Source organism: Chiloscyllium plagiosum, chromosome 8 (assembly GCF_004010195.1).
Source record: "Chiloscyllium plagiosum isolate BGI_BamShark_2017 chromosome 8, ASM401019v2, whole genome shotgun sequence".
In the NCBI taxonomy this organism is placed as follows: domain Eukaryota; kingdom Metazoa; phylum Chordata; class Chondrichthyes; order Orectolobiformes; family Hemiscylliidae; genus Chiloscyllium; species Chiloscyllium plagiosum.
The window spans coordinates 1,979,977-2,003,527 of NC_057717.1; positions in this window are offsets into that span (position 1 = coordinate 1,979,977).

The window sequence follows — 23,551 nt, forward strand, 5'->3', positions numbered from 1 at the left end:
ATTGGCCATTGATAAATCACCCATAGTGTTCAGGGTTGTGTAGGTTGTGGCATTAGTCAGGATAAATTTAGGATGGTAGGGGAATGGGTCTGGGTTGGTTACTCTTCAAAGCGTCGAAGTGGACTTGCTGGGCCCAAGGGCTTGTATCCACACTGTAGGGATTCTACGAATTCTAAATTACTCAAGCAAGACACACCACTTGCTGCCCATAGTTTTAACCTGGAATCCATTATCCCCGGATGACAACCCAGTATACCAATTATAGGGGTAGGAAATATGGTTTTGGCTGCATTGCCCTCGATCTGACGCATTGTCATTCATGCTTTTACAGTATTGATATTATTAGGTTATGACAATACTGCATAAATGTTGTCATTTTGTCTAAGAACAACAAGGGTTCTCTTTGTCTGAGAGGGTTCAATATCTAACCGTATTGAAGCTGACTCCTCAGCGGCCCAAGCACGAATGCAGAATAAAAGAGGTTAATTGATACTTTTAATCTGGGAGATCTACTTCCCACAATCTGTGGGAAGTTGTAATTTGATTAGTTTGTAAAATAGTTGCTTATGCTGCCAAATGAAAGAGCTAAACCAGCCTTTGCTTCGAAATTTCTGTCTGGGAAACTTCAAAGGAAGCATTCACACGGGGTATAGCAAATGAGGAAGGACATTCATTTAATAAGACCTATCCGACCTAGCCAGGATATTGTAAGTGCCTCTCATCTTTGGAGGGCTTGTTTAATTTTGACAAACACATGAACATAGTTCACGGTAAATAAATTATCAAAGACAGATATAATGAATATACCAAAATAGAGAAACCATCCCCACCCCCGTGACCATTTAAAAGGAAACCAGGATTTGCCTTCTACATCAGATATTTCCCTATGTCCTCCCATAGGCATAGCCTCCAATGTTGTGAAATTAATCTTATAGCCCGAAAAGGCGACAAGCAAATTAATGCATTACATCAGGTGAGCTGCCGAAATTATGGGATTTAACAAAACCATAAGACACTCATCTGTATCCAACATAATCTTAGGTGACATCGATCGCACTTCTGGGCTAGCTATGTTGTGATAATATTCCAAATTGTGCAGCATGCCACCGAATCTAAGATTTGTGAAGGGATGGGAAGAGATCAACCGTCGTGTGGCATTTCTGGGGGTTAAAGAGGAAAATAAACTCACTACTTGTGAGGTAGATATGCCTCCAGACATCTAGTTCTGCACACAAATTCACTATGTTTTACATCATAACAAGGGCACTGGGGGAACTTTGGACATTCTGTCCACCGTGGGGTCTATAAGACAGTTGAAATCTCCTTCGAAAATAATGTGCCACGATGCAAGATAACTGAATTTGGGAAAGGCAATTGCCAGGAGTTTAAGAGGGTGGGCCGGAGGCCAATAAACATTCAAAATACTCAATTTTTCCCCATAAGGCTTTGTGGATTATGGTCCTCCCGTAAGTGTCTAATACAATCTAGCAATTTAAATGGAAGATTCTTCCTGTCCAGTATGGCTTCTCACCTACTCCTAGTATTAAAAGATGAGAAATAAACCCAATCAAAGCCACCCTGCTGTAATGTCAAATGTTTCTTGTCATCAAGGTGCATCTCCTGCAATAAGACAACATTCACCCTTTCCTTTTTAAGCCTAGAAAATATATTTTTCCTCTTGACTGGCAGATGGATCGCCTTAATGTTCCCGGTACACCATTTAAGCACATCATTATCTATAACACACTGTAGCAACATTTCAACTCCAGAGTTTCATATGGAATTGCACATCGCTGATCAGTAATGAAAAAATACTCATCGAACCTAAAAACTGTACAAACTAAAACTACTACACATAACTCAAAACTTTCCAAAGCTAAACACATTAAAAATCAAAGAACGAAACAAAGTCCAAAGTGCCAGTGACACTTGATAGGATAATTTACCGCCACATCACCCCCGCCCACTGGGGACGCTTACATATCACAAAACTTTATCTTCTGCCCGGTACCAATATGGCATCCCGGGCAAGTAACAACAAAAATCGGGCTTGACCTGCCCTTAGATGGGCACTTAGTCATCATAACCACATTTGTAGCTTCCTCCAGCTTGAGCCGCATCCCAGACACAAGCAAAGAAAGAGAAAATGATTAGTAATATTAATGAAGAAGTTAAAATTGAGTACTCTACCCATCCCTGACTTTAATTAAACACTGGTTATTACCAGAAAAATCCAACAAAATTTCTTTAAGAGAGAAATATGATTATCTAAACATTCAGCTTACTTTAAAATATCCACAAAATTTTCGCTTTCTCTGGAGAGTCAGATGGGCTCACGGAGATATTCAAAGCAATACGGAGCACCGCTGGGTACCGTAAGGAATACTGAATCCCGAGTTCCCTTACTCTTCTCGTGATGTCATCAAAGGATTTTCTTTCCTGAATCATTGCCGCTGAAATGTCCTGAAAGAACATAATCCTGGAGATCTCGTGAATTAAACCCATCGGACCTTTCCCCTGCGTTCTGAAAGATTCCATCAGTCTTTGTTTGTCCCATAACTACGTAATTGCACAAGGACAGGGCAAAGGCGTTGGTCCGAGTCTGATCTCGGCGCCGTAACCCGATGAACTGTCTCAGTCTTCACCCGTACCTCTTCAGCTTCGATGTGAAAGAATCACTGCAGCCAGTTCCCAAAAATGCTCACTGGCTAACCACCTGCCATCTGGTCTGGCAGACTGATGATGTGAACATTCTTCATCCTGCCCCTCTTCTCAAGATCGTGATTTTGTTCAGTTAAGTTGCAGAACTATTTTTCAAGGGCGAACATCTGCTCCTTAGAACAATCAATTGGGTCTCTGCCACTGCAGTTCGGTGCTCAAACTCATCCGTTCTGTTTCCAAGGCTTTCAAGTCATGTTTTTGGAGCACGGCTGAGAACGGCTCTAGCCTACTGCTTAACCTTTCTTTAATCATGGCTTCAATCATTTCACATAACTTGGTGAACTCAGTGACCAAGGCCTGGTGAGTAATTGGGTCTATCGAACGAGCAGCGGCGGCTCTTTGCTTCTGATGGGTGCACTGCGTGTTGGGACTCACTCGATTCCTTCCCGCGTTTTGTCATTTCCACTTGAGAAAACGGGATTAGTAAAGACTGTATAGCTCTTTTAGTGTTGAATCTTAAGTAAATAGCTGGGATGGAGTGAGTTAGAGCACCACTTTGCCTGTGCTGTGATGCAGAGCCCTGTAAAGCAGACATTCTGGATCGCCACCATCTTGTATTCCCCCTTAACATTATATTAATATTATCATTTAATTTTGCATTATATTCCTGGAGGTTCTGAAGTGGTTTCATTTGATACCACTGTCTACATTTTCTCCCACACCGCACATTCCTGCCAATCCCTGATAATCCTCGACTCTTGTTATTTATGAAACTTTTGTCTGTACTTCAAAAATATTCAATATTTCTGCCTCCAATGCTCTGCGAGGAAGAGTTCCAAAGACCTACAGTGCTGAGAAAACAAAAATGAACCTCAAGACCTAAGTTTAAGATTAATTTTTCTTTGTTTCCTTATCGAGAAATAAGAACATTGGAAGCTGTTCGAAGATGTTTCACTTCACGTATTCCATGGATGAGGGACTGACATTGTGGAGGCTTCAACAGGTTACTCGTGGAATGAGAGATGATCTTATTGAAACACACAAGACCGAGAAGAGAGTGGGTCCACTGGGTATAGTCCAAATTTTTTTGTCATTTATATAGAATCTCTACAGTATGGAAGCATCAAGTCCACACTGACCCTCCAAAAAGAATCTCCCCGGACCTGCCCCCACCCACCCTATCCATGTAACCCTGAATTTCCCATGAATAACCTAGATATTCCTGGGCACTATGGGCAATTTAGCATGGCCAATCCACACTAAGCTGCATTTCTTTGCAGGAAATTGGAGCATTGTGAGGAGACCCACATAGATAGCTGCACAGAGAATACTCAAACTCCACACAGAGCGTCGCCCGAGATTGGAATTGAACCCAGCTCCTTCGTGATAGGAGGTAGCAGAGCTAACCACAGATCCACCATGCACACCCGTCAGTTCTATTAGTTACTTGTGGCTGACTAAAGAAATCTGCCTGACTTTTTCATATCACTGAACCTGACCCAGTGTGAGACCTTTATCTTATGCCATATCACCAACCTGGTTACATTGAAAATTTGTTGCGAGCAGTGGAGGAGTGGGACGAGGAAAGGAAACAGTGACTCCCTCCAACCTCAGTCAAAGCAGGAATTAGGAGAAATTCACAAAGTGGAATTACATTCAAGTGGGAATTCTCTTTCCCAGAAGATTGGGATGGCTGGATCTTTATATTATATCAAAGCTGGCTAAGTCTGATTTTCCACAGACACGAGAATCAGGGAAAATGGTGCTTGGAGAGAAACGTGCAGCTGGGAGCACAATGAGATGAGCCACCAGCTTACTTACTGGTGGAGTAGTGTCAAAGGGCCGAATGGCCCACTCGTGTCCCTCAGCCCTGTGTTCTGATGTTATATTTAGCCCTCCGGACCTGCTACACAGGGGCAGATCGAGGCCACTACGATGGTTCGGTGCAGTTTTGGAAATGTACTTGGAAAATGCAGGCTGTGTCAGGAAGTTACCTTCTCCACCCCTCAATCTCTGTTTCCAGGCTTCCCCTTTCTGTAACTTCTGCTCCAGATGTGGATCATGTTGCAGACCCAGATATGCTGGGAATACAGCCCCGATACCCCAGCCAGGGTTAACTCAAACAAATCCTCTGCTCTCCCGAATGCAACATTGTACAACACAATTTCCAGGAAAGTAATCCGTTACTTTCCAAAAGCATAACATGTGAAATTAATAAATAGGAACAGGAGTAGGCCATTCGGCCCCTCAAGCTAACCCTGTCATTTCAAAGGAACATGGCTGATCTACTCCAGAGCTCAACTCCACTTTCTTCCAGACTCCTTGTATCCTTGTATCCTTCCACACCTTTCTGGATCAGGAAAATCCAGACATTCACTGCCTTCGGAGAGAATACATTACTCTGCACCTCAGATTGAAATCGATGTTCCATATTCGGTATCTATACCCTTGAGTTCAACACTTTGCCCAAGAATGGAAACAACTTCTCAACATCGACCTTCTCCAACCCCTTCTGTGTCTTGTAGGTTTCAGCAGTATCACTCCTCATTCATTTAAACCCCAAGGAATAATCGCATCACCATTTTAGAGATTCTCAATTACACAACCCTTTCATGCCAGGAAGCCACCTAATGTACCAACCTAGTTACTTGCTGTATCAGCATGCTGACTTTATGTTTCATACACAGGAAGACTCTAAACTCTTTGTACTGCTCCTTTTCTGGAAGTCCACTCCATTAAATAGCAGCGTACCATTGTCATCCACAAACTCGGATGTATATTGCACTCAGCTCTCTCCTTCAGGCTGTCAGCATAGATTGCAAATAACTGATGCCATCAGACTGATATTTGTTATACTCCAAAAGATACACCTTTATCATAAAGCACCACTAATCCTGACTCTCCGATTCCTGTGTTAACCAATCATCATCCCATGTTAATACAGTATCCGACGTCCTGGAGCTTCTGTTTTGTGTAAGATCTTTTATTTAATAATACCTTGTGTAAAATCTCTAGAAAGCCTTGTGTCTACCAGATCCCCATTATCAAGTCCACTTGTTACATTTTCAGGCATCTCCAGAAAAACTTTGCATGATTTTACAGGGTAAAATATAATTTCCCTTTCACAAAACCACACTGACTCTGCGTGAAGTTTTTCTAAATGTCCATGCTGGACAGGTTTACCAAACTATACTAGTCCCATCTGCTTTCCTTTGGCTCATATGAATGGGAAACATTTAGAGTCATATGTTTGTCCAAATGAGTTTTAAACGTTATAGCTGTCCTTGCATCTCCCACTCTTCCTCTGGCAGCTCATTCCATACTCACACCACCCTGTGTGTAAATACTTTGCCCCTTCGTCCCTTTTAAATCTACCCTCTTTCACCTTAAACCTATTCCCTTTATGTTTGGACTCCTCTATCCTGTGGAAATGACCCTGACTATTCAACCTATCCATACCTCTCATGACCTTATAAGCTTCTGGAATGTCACCCCTCAACCTCCTACACTCCACCTGATACTAACTTCAAGAACTAGCGTTTAAAGATAAGCACTGAAAAATTGAAATAATATTAAAAATGACAGGTACCAGCACTCAGCCCAAACGTCATACTGTGTTTTTTTTTCCTCCATGTTACAATACTAAGGCAGCATGAAACGCTTACTAGTGCCAATAAGAAGTCAAACACTCGAATTCCTTTGTGTAAAGGGGGTGATTATCACTACAGTGAAAATGTATCTGTGGCCAGATCTATATAATACCACACGGTCAACATTTCCCCTAGTTGCCTCCCTATGACCTTGTGTGGTTGTGTCTTCATTGTCTTGCATTCAATAGAGAGAACCCCTTTTCCCCATTCAAAAATTTATTTAAACCCTTCGTAGAGAATCTTCTCATTCACCACTGCTAAAAGCCCGTTTATCTTTTGCTACACCCTGTTTTCCCTCCCACCCATTCTCCAAGTGATTAAAAGACCATTTTGCAATTGTATTCAGTTTTGAAGAATTGTCACACTGGACTGGAAATGTAAACTTTGTTTCTCTGTCTCTGCAGATGCTGACAGACCTGCTGAGTATCTCCAGAAATGAATAGGCAAAGAACAATTTTTCAATTAAACAAATACCATTACCATCAAGCCGATCCATGGGTCAGTGACGAGTGTGGGTGAATATGACAGGGTCGGAATCACATGCACCTAAACCTGATGACAACCCATTAAAGCTACCGCACTTGACTGGTTACATTACGAAGAGCAGGACTAACATCTGATACAGAGAGAGGGAGATAATCCCAAGACTAACAAATCAGATCTAAGCTCTGTCGTCCTGTCAAATCCATGCATAAAAGTCGATGGACCATTAAACAAATTAATGAAACAACCCTATACATCCATGTAAAAGATACAGTATCAGCACCATCCTCAGCCAGAAGAGTTGAGTCACCCTCGCAATAATGCCCTCTGAATCGCAGATGCCCGTCTTCAACTAATTCAATTCACTGCACGTGACATAAAGAAACAGCTGAACACAGTAGATACGACAAAAGCAATTGGCCCTGACCCCATTCCTGAAATAGGACTGAAGACTTGTGCTGCACAACAAGCCGTGTCCCTGGGGAAGCTGTTTCACTACAGCTCCAACTCTGACATCTCTCTAGCAATGTGGAAAATTCCTCAGCTATTTCCCATCCCTAAGAGGGGAATAATTACAATTTGACCAATTACCATGCCTTCAGTCCCATCACGATAGTCAAATTGGTGTGAATTCTTTTCGACAGAGCTGTCAAGCAGCACAGAAATAACAAGCTCAGTGTGGTTTCCGATTGGCCACCATGTGGCGATTGTGCTGTTGTGGAAATGTCACTGGATTACTGATCCAGACCAGGCTAATGCTCTGGCAACTGATGCAAGTTAAAAACAATTAATAAAATATCGAGATATAATATCTGGTGCCAGTAACAGTGACCTTGTGTCCAATGTTGACTGTAAACATCGATCTCCTTCCCCAATGTACTTTCAGGAAGTGAATCCCCTGTGCTTTCCTGGTCTGGCCTAAAAGTGACTCCAGACACACAGACATGTGATAAACTCTTCAATGGTCTCTGAATCGGCCAAGCAAGGCACTCAATTGTATCAAACTGCTCCGACGTCTTAAAGGATAAACTCGGAGAGAACAGCCGGCACCAGCCTCGTTATTACAAAAGGGAACGGGAAACATAATCCTGTCAACCCTGCAGAGACCTCCCTCCTAACAACTGAGAGCTTGTGACAACACTTACAGAGCTTTCCCACGCAATGCACAAAAGCATCGGGAAAGGAGTACATCATACAACTCATTGAGCTTTCCCCATGCTAGTTAATGGCCGGACATCTCCTCAACGCATTTTTCCCCATACAATATTCATATCCCTTAATATGTTTAAACATTGTGAAATATAAAGTGAGAAATGCTGTAGTCCATTCAGCCCATCAGTTTTGCGCCTCCCTTCTATGTCCAGGCAGTTCACCGATAACGTGCGTTGATTAAATACAATGTGGCTGCAATACGTTTCGTGAACCTTTTTCGACAAAATGATGTCGCATTCACTGTGATGCGATTCCTTGCTGGGCACCAGCTGAACAGCAAACCCTGCCTCAGGATCCCTCTGTCTAAAAAAGGTATAATCAATGTGTTCAGCAAAAACAGGAATGCAATCGGCTCTGCAGGCCTTGAAACTGAGCCTGAAACTGGGAATTGTTATTTATATTTAGAAAGAACTTTATTTCTAACTGTGGGGAGAATCATGGGGATAACTGGAATTCTGCGCTGGCATCACATGGTCAGTCAGCCTCCGCGCGCTTTCTGGTGAAGATTGTGGTGAAAGGTACAGTGCTCCAGTGAGTGACTGTATTGTGAAAGCATTACATTTACAGCACTGTCCCATTACAAAATGTGATTTAAAGATTTATTTAGACTGTCTTGTTGTGTGTTAGACTAAATTTAATTTTGGGGGTTCGCCCCTACCCTCTTTTTCCACAGACCCCATTATTAGTATTGCATGATTTTCTATAATACGGTGTTGCACAGGAACACAGTTATCGCGTTAATTGAGAACAACCTGGAATGAGAACTGATTTTCTATCTTCACACCATATTCCTGCTCTCTCCCTATCCCTTTAGTTTCCAGAAATCCTCATTTACGTTCAGCGCCTGGACTTCCAAGGGAGCGAGTATCCCTGGTTCACCAGTCTCTGAGTGCAGGCATTTCTTCTCATCTCAATGCAAAGTGGCCTGTCTGTACCTAATATTGTGGCCCTTTGTTTTAGACGTCTGAGCCAGGAAATTATCATCCCTGCTTCTAACTTGTCTCGCCCTGTCAGAGTGTTATATATTTCACTGAGATCTCCACTCATTTTCCTAAACCCCATGGAATACAGGTCCAGTCGCCCCAAACTCTGCTCCCGCAACAAGTCTGTCATTCCAGAGATCAGTCTGGTCATCCTTTGCTGCTTTCCCTCACTATCAGGTTTGTCCTCTGTTAGGAAAAGAGACCAAAACTGCACACAATACTGCACAATGTTCGAGATGGGGTCTCACCAAGGCCTTGTCCAGCTGCAGTAAGACACTTACTCCTGTACTCAAATCCCCTGAAATGAAGATGAATACAACATTTACCTTCCCACCTGCTTTCTACTCCTGCAATATTGCTTTCAGTGACTGGTGTACAGGGAGATCCAGGTTCCTTTCAATGTTACAGTGCCCCACTTACTGGGCCTATATTCAGTGGTCAGCGTGCCAATGCTATTCCCAGTATAGACTTCTGGCTTCAGAACTCATTGCCCTACATGGACTCGGAGGGCTACGCAGAAATAAACAAAAATGCAGCTAAGTTCATTTATGGAGCAACATTTTTCAACCACTCCATTTACAAATGGGAGGCTGCCATTCTATTGTTCCCATTAAAGTACAGTACACATCTCATTTCCCCCATTACTCTCCATCTGCCACGTATTCGCCCAGTCACTCCACTTGTCTCAATCACCTTGGAGCTTTTTTACATCCTCATCCACTCACAAGCTGACATCGTTTAGTGCTGTCAGCAGACTTGGGAATATTGCACTTGTGCCCCTCACCCAAAGATATGTTGTGTATTGGGAATAGCTGGAGCCCAAGCAACGATCCTTTCAATATCCTTCTAGCCTTCCATTAAAAAAAATGTTTTATTCCTACTCACTGTTTCCTCTCCCATTCTAAAACCATGGCCGTATATTAGCCTTATCTCATAGGATTCGAATTTGCACAATACGCTTGGGGCTTTATCAAAAATCTTTCTGAGATTCCACTCATAAAGCATTGATACCTTCTACATAATTTTGCTAAAAGCCACTTTCTCAAATATGATTCCCATTTCATAAATCTCTGTTGACTTTGTCTATGCCCATTAATTTCAGTCCAATACTTTCTCTAAACTGTTCGTTGCTAATTTCATTCTATTCCCTTTTTCTCACCAGACCCAAGTAACCTAGTATTGCTAGGAAGTTTTCTTTCTTGTTTTTGTTTTTTTCTGTGAAGGCATAACTAAATATTTGCTCCATAGTTCTGCTATTTTCCGGTCCTCAATTATCTGGCATCAGACTGTAAGAAAGATACACCTTTTTTCTCTTAATTTTGCAAATAATATAATTTCAGAAAATATTACAACTTCTCTCTTATCAACTGTGTTAAGATATTCTTCAGAAACCCATCAATTCCTACCTTAATCTTCTCAATGATTTACTTTCCACCGCCATACAATCACAGAAGCAAAGACTCTGTACTACCAGAAATACAGCACAGTGTACATTTGGCCAACTTTCCGACACAAGACCGTAGCCGTGAATCTTAAAGCATTTGAAGTGCAAAACCGTGTTGTTTCTAATGGTTTTGAGGTTACCATGACAACTCCACTCTCAAGCAGTGCATTCTAGACCCCAACACCCTCTGGTTGAAAAACAAGTCTCAAATCCTCACTAAACCGCAAACCCTTCACTTTAAATGTGTGGCCCTTTGACTAAAAGTAACAACTGCTGTCTATCCACCCTGTCCATGTCCCTCGTAATCCTATCCGTCTGAATCACGGACCCTCAGCCTTCTCTCCTCCAAACTAAACAACCCGAGCTTATCCAACCTCTCTCCATAGCTGATATGCTTCATCCCAGGGAACATCCTGGTGAATCTGCTCTGCACCCTCTCCAGTACAATCACATTCTTCCTGTAATGTTGTTACCAGAACTACACACATTATTCCAGCTTGCCCTCACCAAAGTTCTGCATAGTTCTTATAATCTATGCCTTGATGAATAATGGCTATGTTTACAGCCCCCATCCTTTCCCAAATTGTGTACTAACCTGTCCAGTCACATTCAGCGATGTGTGGAGAAGCACCCTCTTAGCTTCCTAGTGTGTGCCATTCATTGAGTACTCCCCTGTCCGGTTCCTTCTTCCAAAGTGCATCATCTCACAGTAATCAGTGCTACATTCCTTCTGCAATGATCCACCCATCTGACCATTCCATCTGTATCAACCTGTAACATAAGGCCTTCCTCCTAACTGCCCCCCACCCAGCCAATCTTTGTATAAAACACAAACTTATTTATTACATACCCCAGCCCTCATCAATATTCACAGCTGCATCATTTATGAATACCACAAACAATAAGATCAAAAATCTCTCAACATCAGTTACTTCACGTGGTTGTGCACTTTGATGAAGAAGCAGGCTAATGCTGCCAAATAAACCTCTTAGACTATAATCTGGTGTTATGCTATTTTTAGATTTGTCCACCCCAGCCTAACGCCAGTACCTCTGAATCACAAATAAGAAGGGACCCAGCACTGATGCCCGTAGTACACCATCAGACACTGGCCTCCAGTCACACAAATAGCCTTCAAACACACCCCTCTTTCTCCTACTACTAAAGTTGATTTAGATGCAACTTGGCAAGTCACTAATGAGTCCTACCTGTTCACTGGTTATTCTGTTCCACTTGACACACTTGTAGATTATCTAGGGTTTCTCCGTAATCTTGCCCTGCCATACCCCTGTGTTTTCAGTCCCCTCCACATGCAGAATTTCCTCTTTATTGCAGTCTTAAATGGTCTGTCCTTTACCCTGCCATTGTTTGCCTTGAATGTGGATTAGACAGTCTGATAAACATTCTGTTAATTTCCAACTTGTCGTATGTTTTGCGAATTTTAAGAAGTTCACAGTGACCCACCTCTGATTCTTTAAAATTCTTGAGAACATCGGCCGAGTTTCCTCATCACGCAATCTCGCCATCTGAGGAATTTATCTGGACAATGTCCATTACACTTCCTCTGTGGTCAGTATATTCTTTCGCAGATTTGGTCACCAAAATTGTTCTCAATACTCCAGGTACAGTCTCACCAACACTCTGTGAAACTGCTTCAACATGTCTATGGATCTATATACTGACTCCTTTAAAGGAAGACAAACCAAGCTTAAAGTTTCCACTTACATATATTCCTCCACGTGCCCTTCACATTCATTCCATTTTCGAACTCACTGTGTGAGTTCTTATAGAAAGCCTTCTGAGAATCTAAATTATGCCAATTCTAATGGATCCCCAAATTCTACGCTGTAAGAATCAACTTCAAACAATTCCAAAGTTTGTCAAGTATGATTTCCCTTTCAGAAATGCATACTGATTCTCTCAAATGTTGCTGTTAATGTCAAAATATCCAATACCACATCCTATATAATAGATTCCAACAGTTTCCCGACAAATGTCATGTTAGTTTGGAGAACTGCCGAAAAATTATCTCTTCTTCCTTTTGTAGATGCTTGGATCATGTTTACTTATGCACATTGTCTACATTGGCTTCCAGATTCTGCAGAATGTACAGTAAAATAAAACGCAGTAATCGACATCACAATTAATACTTCTATTGGTGATTTTTTTTCTGACGATTTTGGTATGAAGTACATCTGGTTTGTCAAGCTTAGCAATGCTCAATCCAGCTGCATGTTCAATATTGCCTTGTTACTGATATGAATTGACTTTATGCCTTTACTTCCATAAGTCGTATATGAACACTTGGTATTTTTGCGTGATTTTCTGGATCTTCCACCATGAAGACAGATGTAAAGTAACTGGTCATTTGCTTGGCTATTTGCCTGTTATCCACAATAAACTCATCTCTCTCGATTGCAAATTTCCACATTTGACTTTTTTTTTCCTTTAAAATATAGATCATAGAGTTTTGGAGTCTTTGTGTTCCTGTTTGTTTGCATGCATGTTCGCTTTTTGATTTCCTTATCAGTTTCATGACCCTCATTTTCTGGATTGCAATTTTCTGAGGATTCTCAGGGCTCCACAAAGTCGGGAATTCTTCTAAAATCACTTCCTGTGATTAATATAATCTTTAATTTGTTATGTTAGTCATCATTAAGCACTTTCTCACCCTTTGGTATTTTCATCTGAAATAAATAGATATATCTTTCAGACTATGCAGTATTTCTATAAATCTCCTGGTCCTGACCAGATATAGTCAGGAACACTACAGGAGGACAGAGAAGTAATAGCGGGGGCCTTGGTTGGTACTTTTGTATCATCGGTAGCCAATGGGTGAGGTCCCGGAGGACTGGAGTGTAGAAAATGCTGTGCCCTTCTTCAAGAAGAACTAAAAAGAAAAACCTGGGAACTATAGACCAGTAAACGTAACATCTCTAGTTTCTTGAGAAGATTCTGAGAGAGAAGATATACATGCATTTGGAAAGGCAGGGTGTGATTATGAGCAGTCAGCACGGCTTTGTGCATGGGGGATTATGGCTCAGAAATTTGTTAGAGTGCTTTGGTGAAATGACCAGTAACTTTGACAAGGGCATGGTGGTATACCTGGTGTATATGGATTTCACTGAGACCTTCAGTAAGGTTCCACATGGGACGCTGCTCCGGAAGTTTAGATCACATGGAATTGAGGAGGAGCTGGCTAATTAGATCCAAAATTTGCTTGATGGTAGGAAACATAGAGTGGAAGGATGCTTGTCGGACTGCAGGCCTGTGATGAGTATAATGCCTCAGGGGTCGGTTCTGGGACTATTATTGTTTGTTTTATGCATGTATATTGTATATATATTTACATATTACATATATCCACGATTTAAATAAGAATGTACAGGCATAATCATAAGTTTCAAGGTGACATTAAAATAGGCGGTATCGTGGACAGTGAGGAAGATAATCAGAAATTGCAGAAATTACAGCAGTGCCTTCATCAAGTGAGGAAGTGGGCCAAGAAGTGGCAAATGGAGTTTAGTACAGATAAGTGTAAGTTCTTGCATTTTAGAAAGTCAAATCAAGGTAGGAGTTTCATGGTGAATGGCAGGGTCTTAAGGAGTGTATTAAGACAAAGGGACCTTAAAATACAGGTTCAAGGTTCTCTGAAAGTGGAGTCACAGATAGATAGGGCAGTGAAAAAAGGCATTTGGTACACTGGCCTTCATCAGTCAGAGTAATGAGTATCGAAATTAGGGAGTTATGTTGCAGTTATACAGGATACTGGTGAGGCAATACTGGTAGTGTTATGTTCAGTGTTGTTCACTTTGCTATTGGAAGGATGTTATTAAACTGGAAATAGTGCAGAAGAAATTTACAAGAATGTTGCCCGGACTCAATGGTCTGAGATATAGTGCGAGGTTGGGTAAGCTAGGAGTTTTTACATTCGAGTGTACGAGACTGATGGGGATCTGATAGAAGTGCATAAGATCATGGGAGGCATGGATAGAGTGAATGCACTCAGTCTTTTTTCCCCAGGATTGAGCAACCCACAGACCAGAGGGCATCAATTTAAGATCCGAGGGGAAAGAGTAAAAGGGAACCTGAGGGGCAATTTATTTTACACACAGGGTGGTGTGTACATGGAATTAGCTGCCAGCAGAAGTGGTTGAGGCGGGTACATTCACAAAATTTAAAATGCATTTGGACAAATACGCGGATAGGAAACAATAATCAGGATTCGGGACAAGGGCAGGAAAATTGGGTTAATGTGAATGGACATTTAGTTTGGAATGGACCAGTGCTGTCGGACTCTATGACTCTCACAATCATTGCTTCTCCCACTGAATGTTATATTTTACTTCCCCAATTCACTGGAGTGTACTTGACCCTCTAGCCTCTGGGCTTCCATAATGTTTGATCAGAATGTTCAAACATTCGATATTGTTTTCATACGCCGTGTAAAAATGCAACATATTGAATTCACTCTTCCTCCAAAGTTGCTTCAGAGAAAGGGTATTAATTAGTCCTCCTGACAAAACAACACCAAATCTGAAATAACCTGTTCTCTAGTTTCGTTCACAACATACTCTTCAACCTACCTGATATACACTTCATGGAAGTTATTCTTCACAGCATTAGTAGTCACTTAGTTAATGGAGTTTCGGTGCAACTTGAGACCATCTATTATTACTGCAGCAACCACGATTATTTGTTACTCATTCACAGGATGAGGGCATCGCTGGATAACCAGTATTTTTTGCCCATGCCAGAGGGCAGTTAAGAGTAAACAGCGTTGCCTTGGGTCTGGAGTCATATGCAGGCCAGACCAGGTAAGTAGAGCAGTATCCTTCCCTCAAGGACATCAGTGAACCAGATGAGTTTTTTCAACAATCGACAATGGATTCCTGATTATCATAAACCTTTGATTCTGGATACGTATTGAATTCAGATTCCACCATCTGCCATGGCAAGATTTGAATTCATGGCTCCAGAATATTACCTGGGTCTCTGGCTTAAGAGGCCAGCAATAATATCGCAATGTCATTGCTTCCCTTTGCATATACTTGCATACCTAATTTCCAGAACATATGATGTAAAGTTTTTGCGTGAGAGATTTGGTTTTGATATACAACACACTAATGTTTGCTTCACCTTGCTATTTGTAAGATCCACCCAAACTTATTCTGTGGGAAGTGATGGAAAGGGTCTGTGGCGTTATTAGTGATAGACTAGGACAAGACGTTCAGGGAGACTCAACTCAACGCTGAGATGATCTGAAGATTTGGTCAGCAATACAGGAGAAGCATCAATATTCTTTCCCCCCACTTTGCCAGGATAAGTGTCACCATATTCTTCTGCTCCCTCGCACTCATTGTATATCTGTAAAACACCTACCCCGAACAAGGCTCACACGCTATCTCCAAATAAAGCTCAAGCACGACCACACTCACTGTTGAATTTAGCACTTTCCCTCCCCCACTTTTTCTGTCACTGACGCAATAGCCCCTCACACTAATACCACTGCATGGATACAACACTGTGGTCAGACTCCCTCCGGACACCTCACCATTCTCCCTTCCCCTATACCAGCATTAACAGCAGGGACACCCACTCCCACCCTCACTCCGTTCCTCCTCTTCTCCCATTCCAGGAGAAACAGCCTGGAATAGGACATAAAGGGCCAGGCCGGATGTTAGAGTGCCCGATATCCGTTCCCTCACCCTCTACCTCGACATGTGGGGAGGATCCTAGAAAGAGCTGGAGAGGACCAGGACGCCTTGTGTGGAGATTCTGAAACATCCACATCCCACCAACCAAGTAAGCAGCAATGTTCAGCAAACAACAATTCTCAATTTAAACTCACTGGCAGTTTCAATCTCATCTCTGTCACTTGAAAAAGAACAGATACCCAATTGCACAATGATGCAGGCATTAAATTACACAGAAGTAATGGTATATACCCCAATATACGAACATGCACAATGCATACAAGGGGATAGATATACATACATAGAAGCAGACAATGATATATACAGTGACAAACAAATAGACACAAAAGCAGATAGAAACTCAGATAGAAAGTCTGATACACAGACATACATAGTCACACAAATACACAGATAACAAGCACATGGACACACACAGACACACACATATGCCTACACGCAGAGACACAGACACTAGTAACATTATGACACAAATAAATAAGTTTTTGATTTATAATGAGGTCAAGGATTCTAGGGAGAAGGTAGGAGAATGATGTTGAGGAACATATGCGAAATTATAGTATGACATATCAGACTGGATGGGCCGAAGGGCGTCATTCCGCACCATTTGTAATGCTTGTGTAGTGCTTTGCTATCAGGTATTCTCTTCCTGAGATAGCATCCGAGAGTGGATTTGATACATATTTGATTGGAAAAGCTGAGTGGGATAGTGGGACAGAGTTGGAGGGAGGAATGGTTTATGTCTATTCCTAGTTTGTTTTTTCATTTATATCTATAAAGGGGCAGTGATTTGATGTGAGGTTAACACAGTTTTAAAATAATGGGTCCCACAATGAAACACGGATGTCCCTTTCCCTTTAGTGTTGCGCTATCTGTGGTGTCCTCATCCTCAGGGAACAGTGAAGACTCGGTTATTGAAGATAATCAAGACTGAGCTCGACTGATTTTTGCTGGACAGGTGAGTCAGTGTTTATTGGGAACAGATAGGAGGCGGATGGTCAAACACAATCGGATCTGCCATGAGCATTCTGACTGGTGGCGCCGAATGGCCAACTGCTGTCCCTACCCCAATGTGTTGTTCCTCAATGCACCCTCGAGTCTGTAACAGAGATATACTGCTCCCCCTACCCCATGTGTTGTTCCCTCAATCCACCCTCGAGGCTGTTACAGAGATATACTGCTGCACCTACCCCTTGTATTGTTCCATCAATCCACCCCTCAATGCGATTACAGGGCAGAGGTCTATCCCATTCAGCCAGACTGGATCGTTCCAATGAGACGGGAGGAGACCATTCTGGCCCTCGAAGGAGTTACACAGGAATATAGAAGGAAGTAATTCAGCTCGTTGAGTACATTCCACAGCCCAGGGGAAGGTCATTTAAATTGCCTGAACTGCTACACAGGATCAAGGATGCTGTCTATAACAGGAAATAGATAGTGGAGAAAAAATAATATTTTTACAAAACTGTAGCTTATTTTGCCTCAGAGATCACCGTGGGGTCATCAATGATCAATAAGCTATATCAAATACCTGGATGAAGGGACTGAATGGATTAAAACTAAATTTATTTGTACACCAAGATGATCAATCAATATATCTTCAAATGGAGGTAGTGAAATTGCATTGTGATATAGACAGGGAAGGATAGTGAGCAAACCTTCAGTAGAAATATCATAACGTGAGTTGTCTATTGTGGTAGGGAGGATAGAACAGCCGGAAACAATTTAAATGGAGAGAGATCGCAGAACTCTGTGATGCAGACATTTTTCATATTCCTGGTACATGACTCATATGAAGTCTGTCTGCAGATGCAGCAAGTGATTTGGAAGGTAAGTGGAATGATGCTGTTTGTGGCAACGGGTATTGGGTTTAATCAGGAATGTTTTACTGCATCTGTACAGGGCATTGCTGAGACCACATCTGATACACTGCGTGCAGTTTTGATCCTCTAAATTAATAAAAATATGTAACTCTTTCGAAGATTTTCAAATATGCTTCAAATATGCTCATTCCTGAAATGAAGGCCTTTTCTTATTGGAGTTATCTGTTCAGGTCTTCGATGAGAAATCTTATTGAACCACGATTTTCAGAAAATTGCATCAGCTGGATACATGTTTTTTTTTAAGGAGACTAAAATGAGAGAATTTTTTTATTAATGAGACGTATTGATAATAACACAAATATTATGAAGATATCAACCCATTTAAAAAAAAACGCAGACACATATAAACATGTCCTCAAATTATAAAGCGGGCACATTTTTTGTTTTGCGCATGAAAGGCACTTTGCACAACAACAGCAATGATGTACCTGCATATGGTTCGTTATCATCCATTCCAGAAAATGGTCATGGAGATCGCACAAGGTCCAGTTTGGTGTTCAGTTGTCATTACAGTATTTTTCCACGCAGAGAGGGAGAAAAATATTACCTGCCTCAGAGGCAGCAGACAATTGGACTCTCTCTCTTATTTTGTTTTGCTTGAAAACAAGGTGTAAGAGCAGAAAATCCCTGAGTCACCTTTACCACTCATGGAGGATTCCCGGAGTGGGACCATTCGGCGCAGCCACTTTGGTGCGGCCTGTTTGGTGCAGCCCATTTTGCCGCAGACCCATTTAGGGCACAACTATTTCAGCGCAGCTCATATTTATTCCTTTTCAGGCTTCGATAAAAGCATTAATCAAAGCAATAAAAATAAAAATAATGTTTATTCTCTTCAGTAAAAATATTAAAAAGAAAAACTAAAAGAAATAAGTTAATTACAAAAAACTAAAATATAACGTTTATTCAAAATTATGGGCAATTCCTCATAAATACTCAACCTCATTTGTCTCACTAAATCTTCTTACCAGTGTTTGTATTCTAGCGTCTGCTTCTTTAATTTCAACGGAATATCGTGCCCTGCTATCAAATGCTCATAGTAAATGTCCCTTCCTCTCTGAACGTTTCGTAAACTGTCAATAAATTTCCAAATAACTGGACGTTCCACTCCAAGTTCGCATTGTCAGCCCCTGTGGGCAGCTTCTACCTGATTATTTGTTCTGTCCTCATTGTTTAAAGTTCTTTCATATAAATTCCACATTCCAACTGGAAAAAGCGTTGGACGGGACAATTTCGTCTGTGTAATCTCACACCTCCATAGTTATCCTCGAACCAGTCCAGCAGCGGTTGCATCTGGAAGCGCATCAGTCAGATGTTCAATAGCTTCATGAATGTTTTCTTTGTGAATAAATGCAAGACCAATTATCATTGTAGCTCTGAACGAAAACTCTGAGTCAATGTTATACTTACTCAAGGATCTTTTTTAACATTTTTACTGAAGGGAATAAACATTATTTTTATTTTTATTGCTTTGATTAATGCTTTTATCGAAGCCTGAAAAGGAATAAATAAGAGCTGCGCTGAAATAGTTCTGCCCTAAATGGGTCTGTGGCAAAATGGGCTGCACCAAACAGGCCGCACCAAACAGAATGAAGTACTCAGTAAATTACACAGCATGCGGGACGCCATATAACCATCCCAGGCTGTTATGCAGAAGCAGGGACGCCCTGGGTAGCTGTCAGGGACTGTAGAGTATAGATCATTACTCATTTTATGTTTGGAAAGCGGTAACGAGTGGAATTTTTCAGGGATCTGTATGAGGTCATCAACAAATTACAATCCATACCAATGAATTGGATGAAGGGGATGGAGCTCAGTTTGCTCATGCACCAGGATAGTCATTCAATAAGATGTCAAATGGAGACAGAGCGTCTGCAATGGGATACAGACAGGGGGAGGGCAGGCAGTCTGCAATGGGATACAGACAGGGGGAGGGCAGAGACTCTGCAATGGGTCACAGACTGGCAGAGGACAGATCATCTGCAATGGAATACGGACGGGGAAGGGCAGAGCATCTGCAATGGGATACAGACAGGGGAGAGGGCAGGACATCTGCAATGGGATACACACAGTGTCCGCAGTGGGATACAGGCGGGGGAGGACAGAGCGTCTGTAACGGGATATGGCGGGGGAGGGCAGAGCATCTGCAATGGGATACAGACAGGAGGGCAGAGCATTTGTGGTGGGATACAGACAGGGGGACGGCAGAGCGTCTTCAATGGGATACAGACGGGGAGGGCAGAGCGTCTGCAATGGTATACCGACAGGGGGAGGGCATTGCATCTGCAATAGGAGACAGACAGGTGGAGGGCAGAGGGTCCGCAATGGGACACAGACTGGGAGAGGACAGCACATCTGCAATGGGTTACAGACGGGGTAGGGCAGAGCGTCTGCAATGGTATACAGACAGCATGAGTACAGAGCGTCTGCAATGGGATAGAGACAGGAGGAGGGCAGGGTGACTGCAATGGGATACAGACAGGGGAGGCTGAGTGTCTACAATGGGATACAGACAGAGGGAGTTCAGAACGTCTGCAATAAGATACAGACCGCGGTGGGAAGACAGAGGGCAGTGCGTCTACAATGGGATACAGACAATGGAGGGCAGAGCGTCTGCAATGAGGTATAGACCGGGGGAGGGGAGACCTTTAACAATGGGATACAGACGGCTGAGGGCAGTGAGGGCAGTGTGTCTGCAATCGAATACAAACGGGTGAGGCATAGCGTCTACAGTGTGACACTGACAGGGGGAGGGCAGAGTATCTGCAATGGGATACAGATCGGGTGTCGGCACGCCAGGGTGTCTGCAATGGGATACTGAAAGGGAAAAGGGCAGATCATCTGCAATGGGATACAGACATTGGAAGGGTTGAGTGTCTGCAATGGGATGCAGACAGGGGAGGGGAGAGCATCTACAATGGGATACAGACAGAAGGAGGGCAGTGCGTCAGCATTGGGATACAGACGGGGAGGGCAGAGCGTCTGCAATGGTATACAGGTAGGGGGAGGGCAGAGCGTCTGCAATGGGATACAGACAGGAGGAGGGCAGAGCGTCTGCAACGAGATACAGACAGTGGACGAAGACTGTCTGCTGTGGGATACAGACGGGAAAGCGGAAAAGACAAAACAGCAGAAATTGATTTCAATGCAAGGAGGATGCAGAACTCAGTGTTACAGAGGGATTTGTGTATCTGTACATGAATCACATCAAATTAACCTGAAGATGTAGCAAATGATTTGGAAGGTAAATGTAATGATTCTGAGTCATGCAAGGGGTGTTGGGTATGATCTTAGCGATGTTTTCTGCATCAGTACAGGGCATTGCTGAGATTGCATCTGTTATATTATGTGTAGTTATAATTGCCTAAACTGGAAAAAAAACTAAAATTGCTTTCGAAACCTTTCAAAGATGTTTCTCTTTACTCATTCTTGGGATTAAGGCATTACGTTATGAAGAATTAACAGTTCGGCTTGAGAATGAAGGATGTTTTATTGACCATATAAGATCTTGAGAAGAGTATAGTTGGTGAATACCAGATGGATATTTCTTCTTGTGTGGAAGAATAAAACTGGGGAAAAAATTTCAGAATAAGTCAGTTTGAAAGGAAAGGTCAATGGACAGAAAAATTGAACTCTGAATTCTGTTCCTACATGCTGACAGACAGGCTGAGCTTTTCCAGCAATTACTGTATATGTTTAAGAACATTCATTTTAACACAGATATTGTGAAGACATGAAACGCTTAATTTTACATTATGCAACCACATATTAACACATCTTCAAAACAAGTAGGGCCATTTATCGTTAATGAATTGATTCTGCAATAACACACTGACCTGGAGTGGAGAATGTGATGGAGTCGTATAGTTTGGACAATGTTCAAGAAGAGCTCACATAGTCCAGTGGGACTAATAACGTTATTGATTTAAGTTCCAGATGGAAAATATAGCCTATTTGTGAAGGGACAGTCTATTGCTCCCTTTCTGTTTCCCTATCGTTCATCACAGCAATGTGTGGAAAGAAAATAAGCCCAGTCGTCTTTCCTACGAATGGACGATTCCTGATGACGATGGTGCAGGGGGCAGAGATTTTTGGATTACTGGGATCTTTTGTGGGGCAAGGTGACGTGTTCCGGAAGGACGGGTTGTAACTGAACTGGAAGGGGACCAGTATCCTAGCAGGCAGGTTTGCAACTGCTGCAAGGGAGGGTTTCAACTAGATTGGCTGGGGGTTGGGGAGGAGTGGGATCCTCAACAGCAGGGAGGCAAGTGAGAGGCCGGAAGGAGATATAGTAATCCGAAACAGTAAAATGAAGAGACAAGTCAGGCTAGACAACGACAGGGAGCAAGGAATGCCTGTTGGATTAAATTGCAACTGTTTCAATGCAAGATGGCTGACAGGTAAGGCCGATGAACTCAGGGCATGGATCGGTGCGTGGGACTGGGATATCATAGCCATTACTGAAACATGGCTAAGGGAGGGACAGCACTGGCAGCTTAATGTACCAGGGTACAGGTGCTTTATGCGGGACAGAGACGGTGGAAGGAGGGGACGGGGAGTTTCATTTTTGATTAAGGCGAGTATCACAGCAGTAATCAGAGATAAATTAACTGATGGATCATCCTGTGAGGATTTGTCTTGGGAGCTAATAAATAAGAAGGGAATGGTGATAGTATTTGGATTGTACTATAGGTCCCCAAATAGTAAACAAGGAATTAGGGGAACAAAATATGTAGACAGACCGGGAAGAATTTCAGGCCAATAGGATTGCATTAGTAGGAGATTTTAATTTTCCTAACATAGACTGGGAATGACAGAGAATTAAAGACTGAGGTGGGATGTATTTATTAAGTGTGTTCAGAATAGTTTCCTCAAGCAGTATGTAGAGGGTGAAACTCGGGAAGGGACGAAACTTGACCTATTCTAAGATCTAGGGCAAGGCAGGTGACTGAGATGACAGCGGGGGAGCACTCTGGGACCAGTGACCATAGTTCTGTTAATTTTTAAATAATTATGGAAAAGGACAAAACTGCTCCACATGTTCAAGTTCAAAATTGGGGCAAGGCGAATTTTGTTGGAATTAGACAGGAGCTTGTAGGGGTTTGTTGGAGGAGTTTGTTTGCAGGTGAAGGGACGTCCTGCAAGTGGGAGGTCTTTAAAAGTGAAATGTCTACAGTTCAAGGTCAATATGTTCCTGTGAGGGTAAAAGGCAATGTTGATAGGAAGAGGGACCCTCGGATGTCAGGGGATATTGAGGCTTTGACCAGCAAAAAGGAGGCGTGGCTCAGGTCCAGGCAGCTGGGATCGAGGGAATACCTGGAGGTGTACAGGGGATACAGTAGTTTACTGAAGAAGGAAATCAGGAGGGCGAAAAGTGGGCATAAGATAGCTTTGGCTGAGAAGATTAGTGTGAATGCAAAGAGGTTCTTCAAGTATATTAAAGTAAAAAGAATAACTAAATGAAAGTATGACCCCTCAAGTTCCAAAGTGGACATGCATGTCCACTTTGGAACTTGAGAGATTC